General features: G+C 34.0%; 1 protein-coding gene across 1 annotated transcript in view; it reads left to right on the forward strand.

The window, feature by feature from the left end:
* Positions 1-1,604: 1,604 nt before the first annotated feature.
* phactr4a (phosphatase and actin regulator 4a) overlaps positions 1,605-18,604 on the forward strand; it is a 69,586-nt gene continuing 52,586 nt past the window's right edge. Inside the window, exon 1 of the mRNA XM_051136787.1 lies at positions 1,605-1,977. The gene's annotated coding sequence lies outside the window, so the exon portion shown is untranslated. The remainder of the gene's footprint in view (positions 1,978-18,604) is intronic.

Here is an 18,604-nt window from a genome sequence, read left to right on the forward strand (position 1 = left end):
ATAGATACACTTAGTGGATGCTACTAAATACGCAATAAGCGTCTCAATTTATTCATTTATTTTTTTGGCTTGCAGTAGTAAACATGGCCACTAGATGACATGCGTGATTAGTAAAACGAGTCTTGCACATCAGCTGGCGGAACCGATGCCCTCGATTATAGGATGCCCTCCTGCACTTATGTCCTGTGAATGCTGGACAACAGAGACATGAGCTCGTAACTGTGATTTAGAAACAATCAGACAGAGAATGAACATTGTAGAGAATAAAACACAGCTTATGCTTTTTCTCTTTTTTTGAAGCCAAGTTAAAATGAACAATACAGGTATTAAGTCATTTTTATTCGTTAAGTATTTATTTACATTTTGAATACACTGGTGAAGAACAAATGTAAAAGAATAGTGCTTCAAAATTTGTAAATTACTTTCAATTTAGAATATTTATTTACGAATAATAATAATTATTATAATGCTAATAATACAATTTAGAATATTTATTTACAGATAATAATAACAACAACAACAACAATTATACATTAAAATTGAAGAATATAACAGTAAAAAAATAATTTTATTTTAGTGAATAAAATACAGCAGCTCACACTTTTTTGATTAAAATTAAAAAAAAAAGAAAAAGTTAGAAGTAGTGCTGGGAAATGATTATTCATGATTTATTGCATCCAATATATATATATATATATATATATATATATATAAATATATACATACATACATATATATATATATATATATATATATATATATATATATATATATATATATATATATATATATAATTTATTTATATATATATATATATAATTTATTTATTTATTTATTTTTGTGTGTGTGTGTGCATATGTGTGTGTACTCGGTATATCATGTATAAATACAGACACATGCATGTATATATTTAAGAAAAATATGTTGTTTATATATTAAATATATTTATATATTATATAAATTACATTAATATAACTATATACATGTAAATATTTTCAAAATATATACTGTATGTGTGTGTATTCATATATACACAATAAATATACATAGTACACACATATATATATTATATAAACAAAAACTTTTATTTTGGATGTGATTAATCACGATTAATCGTTACCCAGCATTAAAAAGAAGCTAAATTACCTTGCCTAATAGAATTTCAAATATTTAAAAAGTATTTTTAAATATTAAATATTAAATATTTAAAAGTCGTTACCTTAAAAAAAAAAAAATAAAATAACATTTTGATTTCAATACAGGTCACATAAAGTAATATTTGCCAGGTATTTACATTTTTATACATACTGTAAAGAACAAATGTTCAAAAAAAAAAAAAGATAGCGCTTCATAATTTTCCATTTTATTTATATGCAATTATGAAATGCCAGTACAGCAAAACAGTAACATCACAATACATTATTTTAATAATATTATTACAAATAATTAACATTATATAGTAGCATATATTACAACTTAGAACATGTAACTAGAATATGTAAAATAAATTGTACATTTATGAAGAGGGATTTATGGTCGCAACCTGGCAACCTCGTGATCTTGCAGGCAAGTTCGAGCTTGTCACATGACCTGCCAGACTGCCAGCTATGGAAAAGAATGATCGCCGCAGGTTCGCAGAGGAGGAACTCCAGGTGAGACACCTGGCAACCCGTGATCTTGCGCTTGTTCAGAGAAGGTAGAAACCTGACAGTAAACCAACGGCTGCGGTCGATAAACACGAGTTGACATCGGGTTAACAGAACTAACTCAACCCACAGCTTCGCCATGAGAGGGCTCTGGACTAGGACATATTAATCCAAGAACATTTCTTTATTTCATCTCGTCTCGTTTGGAGAGTTTGTGGACCTGACAGAGTTTGACTGACAGCCGCGAGGTTAACCTGGGGGAGCTGCGTTTAAAACTCTTCACCGATTCAAGAAAGTTTTATGGAGGGATTTTATTAATACATCCACACAGGTAATGTGTTTTACCTTTTGGTAACGTCCTGTTTAATAATAAAAAGAGGTGTTTTGATGTTTTGAGTGGGTGTTAATGATTAGCCGCTAAATGCTAATAGCTCAACAACCTGTTGCTCTGTTTCAAAACATCACCAGCAAACAAGGAAATCGTTACAATAAACAGTTTAAAAGAGAATGTAAACACCCGGATATACATAGCAACTCTTTTAAATCTGTCTAAAGAATATCTGTATACATTAAGTTGTTATGTAATTTAGTTAACGATAAAGTGATTGGTTTCGAAACAGGTTAGCATCCGTTCAATGATTCACCTTGCCAGCATGTCAACATTAACACTGATTTACAGTACGTTATGAAGAATGAGTTTCAGCCTTGAGACTTGTGATTCAGTCGGTTTGACATACAAAAATTCATTGCATTCCCCACATGGTTTCTGTTGTCCCGGGCAAGTTTCAGCACGTCCAGGTCGGGTTCGGGTAGACACCCACTGAAAGAACAACCTCAGGGTTTGTTTTTTTGATGGAGACACATTGAACCCGCATAAAGTAGGATCTGGAACATCATGGTGCTGTCCTGAATGACTGCTGTATTTGTTGTAATGTTCAGGAATGGTTGCATTGCATTTATGCAAATACCGTGAAACTGAATGCAGTGTGACTTTGTTGCTGGTGTTGTCCATCTGAATGCACAGTAGACTCGCAGTGGGTTAATCATAAATCAAAATGTGTCCTGTTGCAGTGATTTTGTTCAATAAATGGCCTAGTTCAAGCCTGACTGTGTCCCATTTAACCTCCATTCATCCTGTCAGTGCATCTAATAATGAGTGTCAGACAATGAAGGATTGTTCAGTTCAGGTCAGAGCTCTTGATGCTCTTTAGGATGATGAAGTGTCCCGTGAGCATCCTGAAATGGATGTTATGTCATTTTAGTGGCCTGAGTTCAGACTGGCTTTGAATGTTTCAGTAGCATTGTGCAGTTGATGGTTAACTTGTGAGCGTTTAATGGCTAATGAAAGTATTCACTTCTGTGTGGTTCTCAGAAAGGTGCATGTTTTAGCTAGTGTTTTTGTGCCATGTCACAGTAAAATAAACCTAAGTCTTACCCAAGTTTGCGGAATAAATTGAATTCAATGAGGTAAAGTACTTGGTACAGGAAAAATAAATGAATAATAATAATAATAAAAAACTTTGTTATATATCGCAGAAATAAACACACAGCCATTCAAAAGGTTAGGATCAGGTAAGATTATTTTATTTAATTTATTTATTTAGCATGCATTAATTAAATGTGACAATAAATGCACTTAAAATGTTTTTTTTTTTTCACTTTTAATTAATCACTATTCACTCATATACCAAGTAACGCAACTGTTTTCAACATTTATAATAATTAGAAATGTTTCTTGAGCAGCAAATCATCTTATTCAAATGATTTCTGAAGGATCATGTGACACTGAAGACTGGAGTAATGATGCTGAAAATTCAGCTTTGTATTACAGAAATAAATTAAATTTTACAATATAATAATAATAATAAGTTTTAATTTGTATAGTGCCTTTCCCAAGCTCAATGACCCTTCACAATAACAGGCAATACAATCAATACATACATAGATATTCAGATAGAAACAATTATTTTAAATTGTAATAATATTTCCCAATATTGCAATTTTTATTGTACTTTTTATCATAGAGACTCAGAAACAACCCAACCCCAAACTTTTGAATAGTAGCACGACTAGCATGGGTGGGATTGTGAACATGATTTTTGTGAGCTGATTGCCAATATTTATGCCATGTGACCAATTTCAATCAACTCTCCAGCCTGTTTGCATAAAAAGCTTAGATCCTTAAGTTGCATAAAAATGTTACATTTGAATCCGAAAAGTCAGGATGATTACCCCTTGGCTCACTGCTGGTTGGTCAAACTAGTTCTTAAGACACAGTCTTTCCCACTAGAGGAATGTCTTCATAGTTCCTATAATTATTGGTGGACCAGCACAGTAGAAACTGTCAGTCGATATGTTTGCGTGGACAACAATATTCCGATTTTAACACAATCAAAAAAAATAAAAAATACTCTGATTAAGAATCTACCATGTAAACAGAGATTTTTGATTACCTTAATCTGCCAATGTCAAAGTCAAATTAAGACATGTTGAGTATTCCTATTTTAGGGTGTGTTCACACTTGTCATGTTTGGTTAGATTAAAACAGAGTTTGTTTGGAAACAAACTGTGGTGCGGTTTGAATGAAATATGAATGCAACACAAACCAAGTACTTCTAAATAAACCAAAAACAGGAAGTAATGACAAGATGCGACGCAAAACAAATGAGCAGAGGGCAGACGTGGAGCAATGATGAGGTAAAGTGCCTTTTTTGAGCTCTTTGTAAATTCGCATGTGGTGAAAATAAAATCATATACACACAACGAGCGATCTTAGTCTAGCAGATGGCATTATGTGTATTAGACTTTAAGTCGAACGCACCTTTTCCTTTTGTTTGGAGTGTTCGATGAGATCCGTCACGAAATATATGTCATTCAACTCGAGCAGTCACGTTGTGAACGTGTTACTATGCCATTAGGTTTGGTATCTTTAGGTTCTTTGTCAAAAATGCCAGTGTGAATGCTAAGCGGACCAGGATTGGGCCCAAATGTAGCATTTTCCTTTTTGGTCTGGACCAAATGAACCTAACGAACCGAACTACAAGTGTGAACACACCCTTAGTCACATTATTGAAGTGCAGTATAGACATGACACTGTTATCGTCGCGTAGGACGTTTTGCCGCATTTTGAGACCGGATACACACACAGCAGTGGTCAACCATTTGATGGCAAACAAAAGAGCATGGCTTCAACAGCGGCATTATCTGTTTGCACGTATAGCATGACAAATAATTAACTGCACTTAAAGCTTTCAAAAAATTAAAAGTGAAACACCCAAAACTGTATATGCACTGTAAAAAAAAAAAAAAAAAAAAAAAAAAAAAAAATCTGTAAAAACGGTAACAAAAAAAACAGCAGCTGTGGTTGCCAGAATTTTACCGTAAAAGATGTGGTAGCAACGCTTTAGGTTTTACGGCTTTAACTTAAAATTACATTTAAATACTGTAATTTCATTAACTGATATAATGTTAATATATCATCGTATTACAGTACTGAAATCTGTTTTGTACCTTTGTAATACACTGATAACCACCAAAAGCAGGTGGTGATGAGAAAGTCACATGACGAACCAAAGCAGCTTTTTAGATACTAACATATACAGAAAACACAGTGAAAACACTTCCCCACTTGTATTTGAAAAAGCAACACACGCAGAGCATCTTCCGTTCTAAAAACAAAAGTTATAAAAAAAACATTATAACTTGTTTTTAATTCACAACATCAGTGGAGTGTTTGAAATAACTTCCTTATGTGATCTGATGTGGATTCTTATCACAGAATGAGGCAGACAATAAATTCTATACTCATATTCTATGTATGTCGATTAGCAATGGCTTATGAAAATACCCAAGATGGCTTGAAGAACACAGATAAACCATATATTATTGCAGACGACTGTTTATTGTCCTTACATTTCGTCATTCAAAACGTTTAACGTTATATCTTAATGTATATCTTAGTTTTTAATCAGTTTCAGCAATAGCGATGCTTTTATCCATATTAGAGAAGCTGGAACGGAACGTCATCAGTGCTACTTCTTTGACGCATATGTGTTTTCTTTTTTTTTTTTTTTTTTTTGCAAGAGGGTGCCCTCTGGTGTCCAGTATGAATGAAACCCATTCTATTTTGCGGGAAAAAACGAAAAAATAATACCTCTCTCAGAAGAAAAATTAAGCAGACATATACTAAACCATGCTTTTTCTAGTGTAAAGAGGTTTACGGGAGTATTTTATTAATTTGTTACCAAAAAACCCACACTGAAGTGACAAGATATCAGAACGAACCGAAAACCGTGGTTAAAAACAGAGATACGTATTGAACTGTGGACTAACTGTATTGTTGCATCCCTAATACACACACGGCAGTGATCAACTGTTTGGCGGCAACACCATCATCTGTTTACACAGATAGCATGACAAATAATTAACTGCACTTGAAGCTTTGGTAAAATTAAAAAAGAAACACCCAAAACTGTATATGACACCATAACGAATATGAATTATATGTTGATAGGTGAAATTCTAGAGGGAAAGTCAGATGGCGTCACGTGGTGACGTAATGACGTGTGCCATTAATCGGTCTATGTATTAGGGATGTCACAATACTCAATATAATATCGAACCGTTCGGTGCGACATCCACGGTTCAGTACGCACTTGTGAATTGCGGTTTTGCATTTAAATAACTTCCTTGTTTTATTTCTCTTGGAATTTGATGTATGTGTGCCCTCAATGTCACATGCTAAAATGAGGAAACGCTTCCCTGCTTATATTTGAAAAAGCAACACATGCAGAGCATCTTCCATTCTAATGACATGAAATGATAAGCCTTTCTAAACCTGTTGCCCAACAAAAGAGTTATAAAAACAAAAGTTATAAAAACATTATAACTTGTTTTTAATTCACAACATCAGTCGAGTGTTTGAAATAACTTCCTTATGTGATCTGATGAGGATTCTTATCACAGAATGAGGCAGACAACAAATTCTATACTCATATTCTATGTATGTCGATTAGCAATGGCTTATGAAAATACACAAGATGGCTTGAAGAGCACAGATAAGCCATATATTATTGCAGACGAGTGTTTATTGTCCTTACATTTCATCATTCAAAACGCTTAATGTTATATCTTGTTTTTAATCAGTTACAGCAATAACAGTGCCTTTATCCATATTAGAGAAGCTGGAACGGAACGTCATCAATGTTATCTCTTTGATGCATATGTGGATTTTCTGCATGAGGGCACCCTCTGGCATCCAGTATGAATGAACCCATGCTATTTTGAGTAACAATCGAAAAAAAATAATACCTCTCTCTCAAAAGAAAAATTAGAAGACATGTACTAGACAACACTTTTTCCAGTGTACAGATGTTTACGGGAGTATTTTGTTAATTTGTTGCCAAAAAACAGACAAGATATCAGAACCGAACTGAAAACCGTGGTTAAAAACTGAGGCACGTATTGGACCGTGGACTAACTGTATTGTTGTATCCCTACTATGTACTATACATGTAAAACGGGAACATGAAAGGAATATTCTAAAATCAACTTATGTAAACACCTTAATCATAATGTTGTCTTATTCAGAACAAGGTAAATAATTAGATTACTGATGTCCACTGAAGTACGTGTACACTGTACACTGATTGGTCAAACACATGCCATACAAAACACCGGCACCTGCTGTTTTTAGCCGTGTTTTGAGAATTGCAGGCAAGATCGCCGCCATTGCAGCGTGTCTGAGGGGAGACAAGACCACAATACATATAGGTATGCATAGGTAAAGCATACTTATTTTCTTTGCTGTAATTAGTAAACTTTATTTAACATAACAGCCATTAATGCACATATTAGATGTGTTACATCAGGGGTGCCCAATCCTGGTCCTGGAGATCTACCTTCCTGCAGAGTTCAGCTCCAACCCTGATCGAACACACCTGAACCAACAAATTAGGATCTGAAGGAGCACTTGATAATTACAGACACGTGTCTTTGATCAGGGTTGGAACTAAACTTTGCAGGAAGGTAGCTCTCCAGGAACAGGATTGGGCACCCCTGTGTTACATAAATGCCTGATATTTAGCTAGTTTATGCAGCTTGGCTCTAAGAAATAGATACAAACTCACTGAGTCACGTAAGATAATCTGTCAAGTCTCCTCCCAATAAAGACGTAACTTTGCCTGAATTACATAATATACAGCCATGAATTAGCGCTTGTCGAAATGAAAGCACTGAATTTAATTCTCTCTCTGTAGTCTATATGCTCATCATTAGTCTCGTTAAGTCGTCCGCATTTCACTCACCTGGTTGATGCTCCGGAACACCTTTTTTTAAAATGACTGAAAGGAGGAAAAACCAAAGTGAAGTATGGTTTTATTTCCCTCAGTCATTTATTTACTTTATAACGGTAAATAAATATCGGTTCAGCATATCGGTTATCAGGCACACAAACATGCAAATAATTGGTATCGGTATCGGTTATAAAAAAATGAATATCAGTCAATCACAACTTCAGAGTTCCTACTGGGTGTGCGAATGAAACCTGGAAAATGCCCCTGTAGAGGAAATTGTAGTTTGGGGAACAGCCCTTATAGGTAGTTCCTATAACTGAGTTTCCATAACTTCCTGGTGTGAAATTTATGTAGCTGGCCTCAGGTCATATGGGCTATATATATGATTTTTTTTTTTTTTTTGTAGCCCAACAGCCTGTTTCCTCATTCACTTTCATTGCATGCAACCTTCACGCATTACTCATCTTGTGTTCCTCAGAAAAAAAAAAAAGAAAGAAAATCATTTGACTATTCATTTGACAATTTCAGTGTTTCAGATCTGTGCCGTGTGTTTGTCTGTGTGCTGCTGGTTTGAGCTAAAAATCTAGTTTGCACTTTAAACTCTCACAGCTATGTAAATACTGCAGTGACACTGGGTCACTTTACACAACCAGTTAGTCTAGTTCTGTTTCATTTCTGACAGGCTTTCAGCACATTGCAGTTTCTCTACTGTGGGGATGTTTTACTCATTCATGTGGTTGGTAATGGTTGTTGTTAATTTGATTAACATCCCTGCAGTCCATACTGTGATGTGCACCTCTCTCACAAACACCCACACACTCCCAGCACTGGCTGTCATGTGTTTGCTCTTGCATTTTGTATAGTGTCAGTAAAATGGCGGCTTAAAACGGCGCTCTTAAACTTTACTCATGTTTCCTACTCTAGGGGGAGCATTACACAGGAGTGTCAGTGCACATTCTGTACGTAATGCTGGTGTTGAACGTTTTATTGCTTTGCTTACTGTTAAGATAGTAATGTAAGTACGTCACTCAATTTATAGTGGCCCTTGATTAATTATTGAATGGTTTTAGTGTGAGTTTCCGTTCAGTTGTCATTTTAAAAGCCATATTGGCTGTATTTGAATATAGATCAAAGCATTTTAAAGCAAGATGGCTTTTATTTGAATATGGGCTGGGCTGCCAGAGGATTGTTAAAGCACAGACCTGTAACAGTCAGTTTTCCTCCAAGGTCATTTGTCTTAACATGCCCTCTGTGAGCGTGTGCTATTCAAGATAGCTTCAGCTGTGCTGCATTTTTTCATTACTTTGTACAGTGTTCAAGAGCCGCCAAACCAGTTTGATGAAACGGGTTAGACCGTGTGCTTTAGAGATTGGTTACCACCTTAATTCTGTGCTCTATCTGTGCACTTTTATTTATGTTTATGTTTACCCTCATGTCAAATCTACAGAAAGAATGGTTGATTGATCTATTTTGTTTCCTAGTGACGGTTCATGTCTGTCAAGTTCTTCGTTGATGTGCAGAAATATTGTTGTGTTTTAGTTTTTGACGCTTCTCACATTACATTTTTAAAGCCCAAAGTATACTTAGATTTTTTATCTATGTGTACAGTACATGTAAAGTAAATTTCATTTTTGGCATAGTATGAGTGCAGCCAAGATTTTTCTAACCTGGTCTACTCAACTTGCACATTCGCCTTCAGTTTTATTTTTACTAATTCGTCCACAAGGTGACAACATTGCATTGGCTTGTGTCACAGTCAAAAGGAAACAGAACAACAAACTATACTGGTGATGCAGCAACAGTAGACACACTATGGAGTACGTTATACTTTGAAAGGCTATTCGTTCAGCTGTACCCTTAGTATATGCACTAGAGAATGTGCTACAAAAAACAAAGACAAAACAAAAAAACAAACAAAAATAAACTATACTTTGGGTTTAACACTAGAGATGCACAGGAATTTTGGCAACCAAAAGTTTATTTGTTATGTTTAATTTAAAAAAGTTCTAAAAAGGTCTTAAAAAGTTCTTAAGTCTTAATTGTCTCTTCCATAATTTAAGACCTCAGAGGGTCTTTAGGACTAGAGATTGACGGATATATCAATTTACCGATATTTTTCCCGATATTTAAACGTTTTACCATAATCGGTTATTGGTTTTGTAATATCGGATGTACCGATAAACGTCGCCATCTTGTGAGTGTTTTGAGAATTACAGGCAGGATTGCCATTTCAGCGCATCTGAAGGGAGATGAGACAACAATGGCATGCATAGGTAAAGCACTTACTTAGCTGTAATTAGTAAACTTTATTTAACATAGCCATTAATGCACATATTAGATGTGTTACATAAATGGCTGATATGTAGTTAGTTTATGCAGCTTTGGATCTAAGAAATAGACAAACTCACAGAGTCACGTAAGCTAATCCGTCCTAATATACATGTAAATTTGTCTGAATTAAATAATATACAGCCATGAATGAGCACATGTTGGAAATGAAAGCGCTGAATTTAATTCTCTTTGTGTTGTCTGTTTGCTCTTCATTAGTCTCGTGAAGTCAGAGTCGGCTAAAATAATTTGTCAAGCCCTGTCCCAATAAAGACTTAACTTTGGCTGAATTAAATTATACAGTCATGAATGAGCGCATGTTGGAAATAAAAGCGCTTAATTTAATTCTCTCTGTTGTGTATATCATTAATCTCGTGATGTCGCTTTCATTTTGCTGTACCGGGTTGATGCTCAGGAAATGTTCCAGCACAGGCACCGCATGTAACTTTTAACAAGATTCACTTGTTTAAAACACCCTAAATTATATTAACATTTACTATATAACCATTATTTTGCTAATACACATCTAAAAGTATACAACTCTATGGAAATTATTTATTATCTCCGCAAGCGATCGCAGTTTAGTATAGTTCTGTGTAAACAATGCAAAATATTAGTGATTCTGATATAACATACCACTTTAGAAATGCAATAAAATATATTTTGTTTGTTATATTTCTATATTTCAGAGAATATTATTCAGTGAATTAACATTATTCAGTGAGCTATTCTTCACCCTTTATATTAAACAGCTTATAAACCTACTAAAACTGTAGTTTAAAGTGAAGTTGATATGACTCCTGTCCTTTATTTATTTTCTCCATTTGAAAACATTAGACATTCTACATTTGTTTTGCTTAGTGTTGCAGCTGATGCATTTTATAAATAATAAAAAAAAAAAATCTAAATTACAAGTTTTTATTGTTGTAATATGAAGATTAAGGAGGAAAAATCAAAGTGAATTATGGACTTACTTCACTCAGTCATTTATTTACTTTATAAAACTTTATAAATGACGGTTATCGGGCATATAAACATGCAAATAATCGGTATCGGTTTAAAAAAAAAAATCAGTATCGGTTGATCACCATTTAGGACCCCATGAAATCCGTTTTATTTTTTCCCAAATTCTATTGTGTTTTTTCCCCAAATGTTTTTTTTTTTTTTCCATTTTAATTTTTCCGGACTTCTTTTAAATGGTTAAATTAAATTTTATTAATCAAAAAGCATGTCTTATTAATTAAAATTATGAAATGTATACAATTTAACAACTTTTATTCACTCTTACAGTAGCCTTATGAAATGTTTTTTCCCCCTCAGAAATTTTCTGTGTATTTACATTTTTCTGGTTATCAAATGAAGGCATAAAACATTGATTTTATGTATATTTTAATTAATGAAAATTAAACACATTTGTTGTTTTTTTTTTTTTGTTGTTTTTTTTTCTGCAAATAAAAATGATTTACTATTAAAAAATAAAACACAGAAGAAATATTGTGTAATTAATTATTTCTTTAAAAATAAAGTTTTGTCTTCAAGTAGTCCAAAGTTTTATTTTGATGGGTTGCCGTGAATTCCTTTAAATTTCTGTGTGTATTATGATATGACGCTAGTTTTACTTAAATTAAATAGTAAAATGCTCATGAAGTGACTCTCAGAGCAGTTCTGGAGATGTTGTTCATGTATTTATGTCATCATTTAGTAAGACAACAGACTCTGAAATCACTGTGAACGACCGGGAGACACGCACAACATGTCGGATTTATATTTAAATAGTCTTTTTTGCGGCTTAATATTTATAGATACTAGTCTTTACTAGATACTAGATTTAAGTGTAATAACCTACTTTTGATTAATTCATCCAGACTTTTATCAATTCTGTGATATTCTGCGTTAAACTGTAAATTCCATTTTTAAGACTGGATTCTGTGATTCCTTTTGCGTTTTCCGCATTGCAGAAATCATAGGACCCTAGGTCTTAAATTGGAGCAGAAAATGTTACAATCATAAAGTCATTGCTTTAAATGTTGCATGCTTTGCAAAAAATGAATATCTTACCCTCCAATATTAATATCGAAATGTTAAGTAAAGCCTTGAGAAACAAGATTAATTGAGTTTATGCTTAAAATAAGAACAAATATCTGTCAGTGAGGAATAAGAACTTGTTTAACCTTATAATTAAGTTTTTCTAAGCCCACTGGCAAACAATTGTTTTTGTTTTAATCATAAATAAAAAATTGATGAATTTCTTGGAAAACAAGACTTTTGATCCTATTACTTCTCAGAATGTATTCTGCTTTAAAAACAAAATATGTTAGATTTTTTTTTGAGTAAAATATCCAAAAACATACAGGGCTCATCTACAGTGTGACCATTTCAGTCGCATACTGCATGCAACTGTGAAGAAATATGTAGGAGCAGCAGTGCGACTGACATGATCAGCACATTTGTGTTTGCGCTGAGGGGAGCTTCAAAGGTTTCTATGTGTTTTTGCAACATTGAGTAATGTATCACTGACATATCTCACCAATCCTTTCATAAACAAAGTGTAGAGAGAGTGTAAATAAGAGATTCAATGTGCAGTGTGGAGAGCTTCGTTGATTATAATTGAATTTGAGATGAGTGACAGCTTTTAATGATTTTTAAGGGAGTTTGTAAATGAGATATTGATATAATACAACAGTTCAATAAACAAGAAGTTAATATGAAGTTACTTACATTGCCATAACAATATAACAATGCCATTGCAAAGGTAAAAACAAAATTCCCCTCTAAATCACTTTAAGAAGTCAAATATCACCTTGCAATGGGAAGGCTAATATTTTGATCAGGTTTTTTGCTTATTGACTAGAAGGTGCTCCTGAAATTTTGACTGTGCTCCTAAGTTTTCTAAGTTAGGTGCACAAGTGCTCCCAAAGAGAAAAGTAAGCATAGAGCCCTGACATACAGGTGCATCTCAATAAATTAGAATGTCATGGAAAAGTTCATTTATTTTAGTAATTCAGCTCAAATTGGGAAACTTGTGTATTAAATAAATTCAGTGCTTTGGTTCTTTTAATTGTGATGATTTTGGCTCACATTTAACAAAAACCCACCAATTCACTATCTCAACAAATTAGAATACTTCATAAGATCAATAAAAAAAATATTTTTAGTGAATTGTTGGCCTTCTGGAAAGTATGTTCATTTACTCAATACTTGGTAGGGGCTCCTTTTGTTTTAATTACTGCCTCAATTCGGCGTGGCATGGAGGTGATCAGTCTGTGGCACTGCTGAGGTGGTATGGAAGCCCAGGTTTCTTTGACAGTGGCCTTCAGCTGCATTTTTTGGTCTCTTGTTTCTCATTTTCCTCTTGACAATACCTCATAGATTCTCTATGGGGTTCAGATCTGGTGAGTTTGCTGGCCAGTCAAGCAGACCAACACCATGGTCATTTAACCAACTTTTGTCAGTGTGGGCAGGTGCCAAATCCTTCTGGAAAATGAAATCAGCATTTTTAAAAAGCTGGTCAGCAGAAGGAAGCATGAAGTGTTCTAAAATATCTTGATAAACGGGTGCAGTGACTTTGGTTTTCAAAAAACACAGTGGACCAACACCAGCAGATGACATTGCACCCCAAATCATCACGGACTGTGGAAATTTAACACTGGACTTAAAGCAACTTGGGCTATGAGCTTCTCCACCCTTCCCTCAGACTCTAGGAACTTGGTTTCCAAAAGAAATACAAAACTTGCCCTCATCTGAAAAGAGGACTTTAGACCACTGGGCAACAGTCCATTTCTTCTTCTCCTTAGCCCAGGTAAGACGCCTCTGACGTCGTCTGTGGTTCAGGAGTGTCTTAACAAGAGGAATACGACAACTGTAGCCAAATTCCTTGAAACGTCTGTGTGTGGTGGCTCTTGATGCCTTGACCCCAGCCTCAGTCCATTCCTTGTGAAGTTCACCCAAATTCTTGAATCGATTTTGTATGACAAGCCTCTCAAGGCTGCAGTTCTCTCAGTTGGTTGTGCATCTTTCTCTTCCACTCAACTTTCTGTTAACATGCTTGGATACAGCACTCTGTGAACAGCCAGCTTCTTTGGCAATGAATGTTTGTGGCTTACCCTCCTTGTGAAGGGTGCCAATGATTGTCTTCTGGACAACTGTCAGATCAGCAGTCTTCACCATGATTGTGTAGCCTAGTGAACCAAACTGAGAGACCATTTTGAAGGCTCAGGAAACCTTTGCAGGTGTTTTGAGTTGATTAGCTGATTGTCATGTCACCATATTCTAATTTGTTGAGATTGTAAATTGGTGTTTTTTTTTTGTTTTGTTTTTTTGTTAAATGTGAGCCGAAATCATCACAATTAAAAGAACCAAAGACTTAAACTACTTCAGTCTGTGTGCATTGAATTTATTTAATATACGAGTTTCACAATTTGAGTTAAATTATTGAAATAAATTAACTTTTCCAAGACATTCTACTTTATTGAGATGCACCTGTATATATGACCCTGGACCATAAAACCAGTCATAAGTAGCACAGGTATATTTGTAGCAATAGCCAACAATACATTGCATGGGTCAAAATTATTGTTTTTTCTTTTATGCCAAAAATCATTAGGATATTATGTATAGATCATGTTCTATAAAGATATTTTGTAAATTTCTTACTGTAAATATGCCAAAACTTAATTTTTGAATAATAATATGCATTGCTAAGAACTTCATTTGGACAACTTTAAAAGTGATTTTCTCAAAATAGTTTTAACTTTAACTAGTGTCCTGTCCCATTGTGTCACCTGCCAATGATGTCATACACCCTCGGTAAACAATGTCAGGTGTGTGTTGCCAAAGTATAGAGAAGAAACGTTTACCTTTATTTCATCTGTGCTAATGACTTCTCAACTTGTACAGGTTGCAGAAGTGAGGTGGTTTTGAGTGATGAAACTTTCACTTGCTCCACTATGAGCAAAATAATCCAAATTACATGTGGAAGGATGTTATAGAGTATTATCATGTCATACTTTTGCTTTAGAAAACTTGTAGTCAGGCTAATTAATATTTGTTTTGTTGTTTTGTTTTTTACTGGAGTGCTATAAAGCAAAGATAATGGTGGGTCATGACATCTGTTTGTTTTGCAATTAGTAGGATAGGGTTTCAATAATGTTGTCACGCATGGTTGGCGCATCCTTTTTCACTGCTGTTGATGACTGATCTTCAAACCATCCATGCAAATGAGGTGTCTGACTTCTCAGTATGAGGTTTTCATGATCAGGTGAACAATGTGTCCATGAGCAGTGCATTTCTTCCACCCTATATTGAAAGGACAACTTTAAAGCTTAAATAACTAAATGTTTTTTTCAGTAAGATGCAGATGTTGAAAATACTTTTTAATGGAATCACATGAAATATTCCTTTTATGTTACAGGCAACATAGAAGTTATGATGTAGATTTGTACAACCAATTGTTCAGCACCTGTAATGAAACTCACTGTGTTATTGGATTGCCGCTAAACATGCCTACTCATCTTGATCACATGTGAGACAGTAGCTGAGCTGCCTTAGTGACAGTATGACACTTCAATCAGCTTGTGTTGTTGAAGGATCTAGATTAGATCTGCTGTCCTTGATCCTGCTCTGGATGCAAAGGGATATTTCACATCTGCTGTCCCAGGGTTCATAGTGCACATTAGTCCAGTGCTTAAAGCTGCTCCAGAAGTACAGGGAAGAGAACAGAGAGTGTCGTTCTGTTTAAAGAGGCTTATTAGTGGAGGCCCACCTGAGCATTGTAGAAACAAACATTTCAGAAACACTTATGAATACATTTAGCTTTGTAGTTACAGGGAAACCAAACGTTTAATTTTCTGTGGAAGAGCAAAAGGCAAACAATGTTTAATATGAAACATGCGAGCATATGTAATCACCTTCCCTTTAGTAAAAGTGCTGACTGTTTAATCTCAGCTAATTATTTACAGTCGCTCATTATCAGTGGGTTGGTGTCAGCAGTGCAGCCTCACCATTACAGTTGTTTTGGTTGACATTATGAGCCGTAAATGGCACTTTACCAACAGATACCTCAAGCATGTTGTTGATGTGTGTTCAGTTGTAGTCATAGCCACATCATGGCTTATGCAATTGCTTACTTATGTGAGTAAATTTGTATCAGTTTAACAGCGTATCCCAGTGCAATGTGTTTTGTAATCATTTTATAACTACTTTAAACGTGACAACATAGTACAAACTATTAAATTCAATTGCTATTTGTTTTTAGATTAAAAAAAAAAAAAAATACTCAAACTGATTTGTATACAAACATTTAAGTTGCACATTTACAACAGTTTTTATGATACCATTTTAGTTATATGATTGTTTCGTTTCCAGTTTGTTTCTCTCTCTCTCTCCCACTTTATTTCCTGTCATTGCTATACTGTCCTGTCAAAAAAATAAATGTGAAAATGCCATAAAAAAGAAACCCCTTTTTATTTTTTTTCCCCAAATTCCATTTTTTCCCCAAATTCGTTTTTTTTTTTTTTTTTTTTTTTCTCGATTCTATTTTATTCTGTTTAAACTTTTGTATACTCTGTTGTAATTAGGGTTGCAAAAAAGTGTAACATTTCCAGTAAATTTCTGAAACATTCCAGAAATTTTGGAAACTTTCCAGGGTTTTTTGGAATCTTCCATGGATTTTTGGAAACTTTCCTGAAATTTACCGTAAATTTTCCACCTTTTTCCACCCCTAGTTGTTAAATATAAATAAATAGATACATACATAATCAAAAATCATGTCTAATTAATCAAAATCATGAAACTTACACAGTTTAACAACAATTTATTAAAACTTTAATTTTAAGGCCCTATGAAATGTTTTATGTATTTTTCTTTTTTTTTTCTTTCTCAAATTCAGTTTTATGTTATACTATGTATTTATTTATTTATCCCCCAGAAATACTGCTGTTTATTTAAAATTTTCTAGTAAATAACTTGTGGTAAATATTTTTGGTTAATATTCTTTTAAATGAAAGTTTAAATAATTATTTTATTACTATTAGTAGTAGTAGTATTATTAGATTATGTAGTATATTTTTGTCACAGTTTTATCAAGTTAAAACGAACATTTATTTTGATGATATGATATGATAGTTCTTCTCGAAAATAAATGGTAAACAGTAAATCCATTTGTATTGGATTCCGCGATTCCGTCCGCATTTTCAGCATTGTGGAAATCATAGGGCCCTACATATCTAACATTAAAAGAAAAATACAGCTTTTCTAGACCACTATTGCTATTGACGTTGAATGGCTTTGATATGGTATTGTTTACACACCGATAGTGATTACATGACATATGATCCATTTCAGTAAATGGTTCTGTTTCTTTGAACATCTTATTTATGTTCATTTTGTACTATAGCTAGTAGTAAAGAGGAAGAGATGATGGGTTCATGTGTGTTCCTCGCTGCCACTTGAAATGAGGAGCTCACAGCAATCTTTCACCACAAATTAAAAACCTTCAAGACAGCAAGTGTATGCATTTTGTGTTAAAATTAACAGCATTTGTAAGCTGAGATTTTGTTTCATATCAAAATTAACAATACGCAAACTTTGTTGCAATTTATTGGATAGGAGGTCCACTACAATAATGTTTAATGTGGTTTTGTTCACACATCAGTAGAAAATGGCATCCACTAAAATACCTGGGGTTTAAGAATTGATATTAATTAAAATGGGAATTGATACAATCAAGAAATTTATATTGTAAACCCAGTCCTAGTGCTCAGTAGTGTTGCACGATATACCGGTACTTAAAAAGCATTGCGATACCCTGCTTTTAAAAACGTTACGATTCCACACTTTACTAGTACCGGCACTTTAAGAATACATTTTAATAAGAGCCCTATTTCTCCGTGTCTGTTAGTGAATGGCGCAGACACACAGCTTTGTTTACTACACGCATACACATGACGTTCGCAGTGTTTTCAGCTTCTGCTGCCTCAATATATGAGTACATGAAAACATGAACATAATCTCTAGAACTGCTCTGAGAGTCACTTCATGAGCATTTTACCGTTTCTTTTGCGGAAAACTTACCATCATGTAATGAAGACCCTAAAGGTCTTCACAGCAACCTGTCAAAATAAAAGTTCGGTTTAAATTGACAGTCAGAAATATGTTAATATATTACTTAATGTAAAGATAGTAGTACTACTACTAATAAAGACATTATTAAAACTAAATGTTTTTACCTGATATTTATCAGAATTTATTTACCAGAAAATTGTAAATACACAACACAGTATTTCTGAAATAAATAAATAGCCTATAATAAATTAATTCTTTATCAAATCTAATATATTT

The sequence above is a fragment of the Labeo rohita genome, chromosome 19 (genome assembly GCF_022985175.1).
Source record: "Labeo rohita strain BAU-BD-2019 chromosome 19, IGBB_LRoh.1.0, whole genome shotgun sequence".
Taxonomy (NCBI): domain Eukaryota; kingdom Metazoa; phylum Chordata; class Actinopteri; order Cypriniformes; family Cyprinidae; genus Labeo; species Labeo rohita.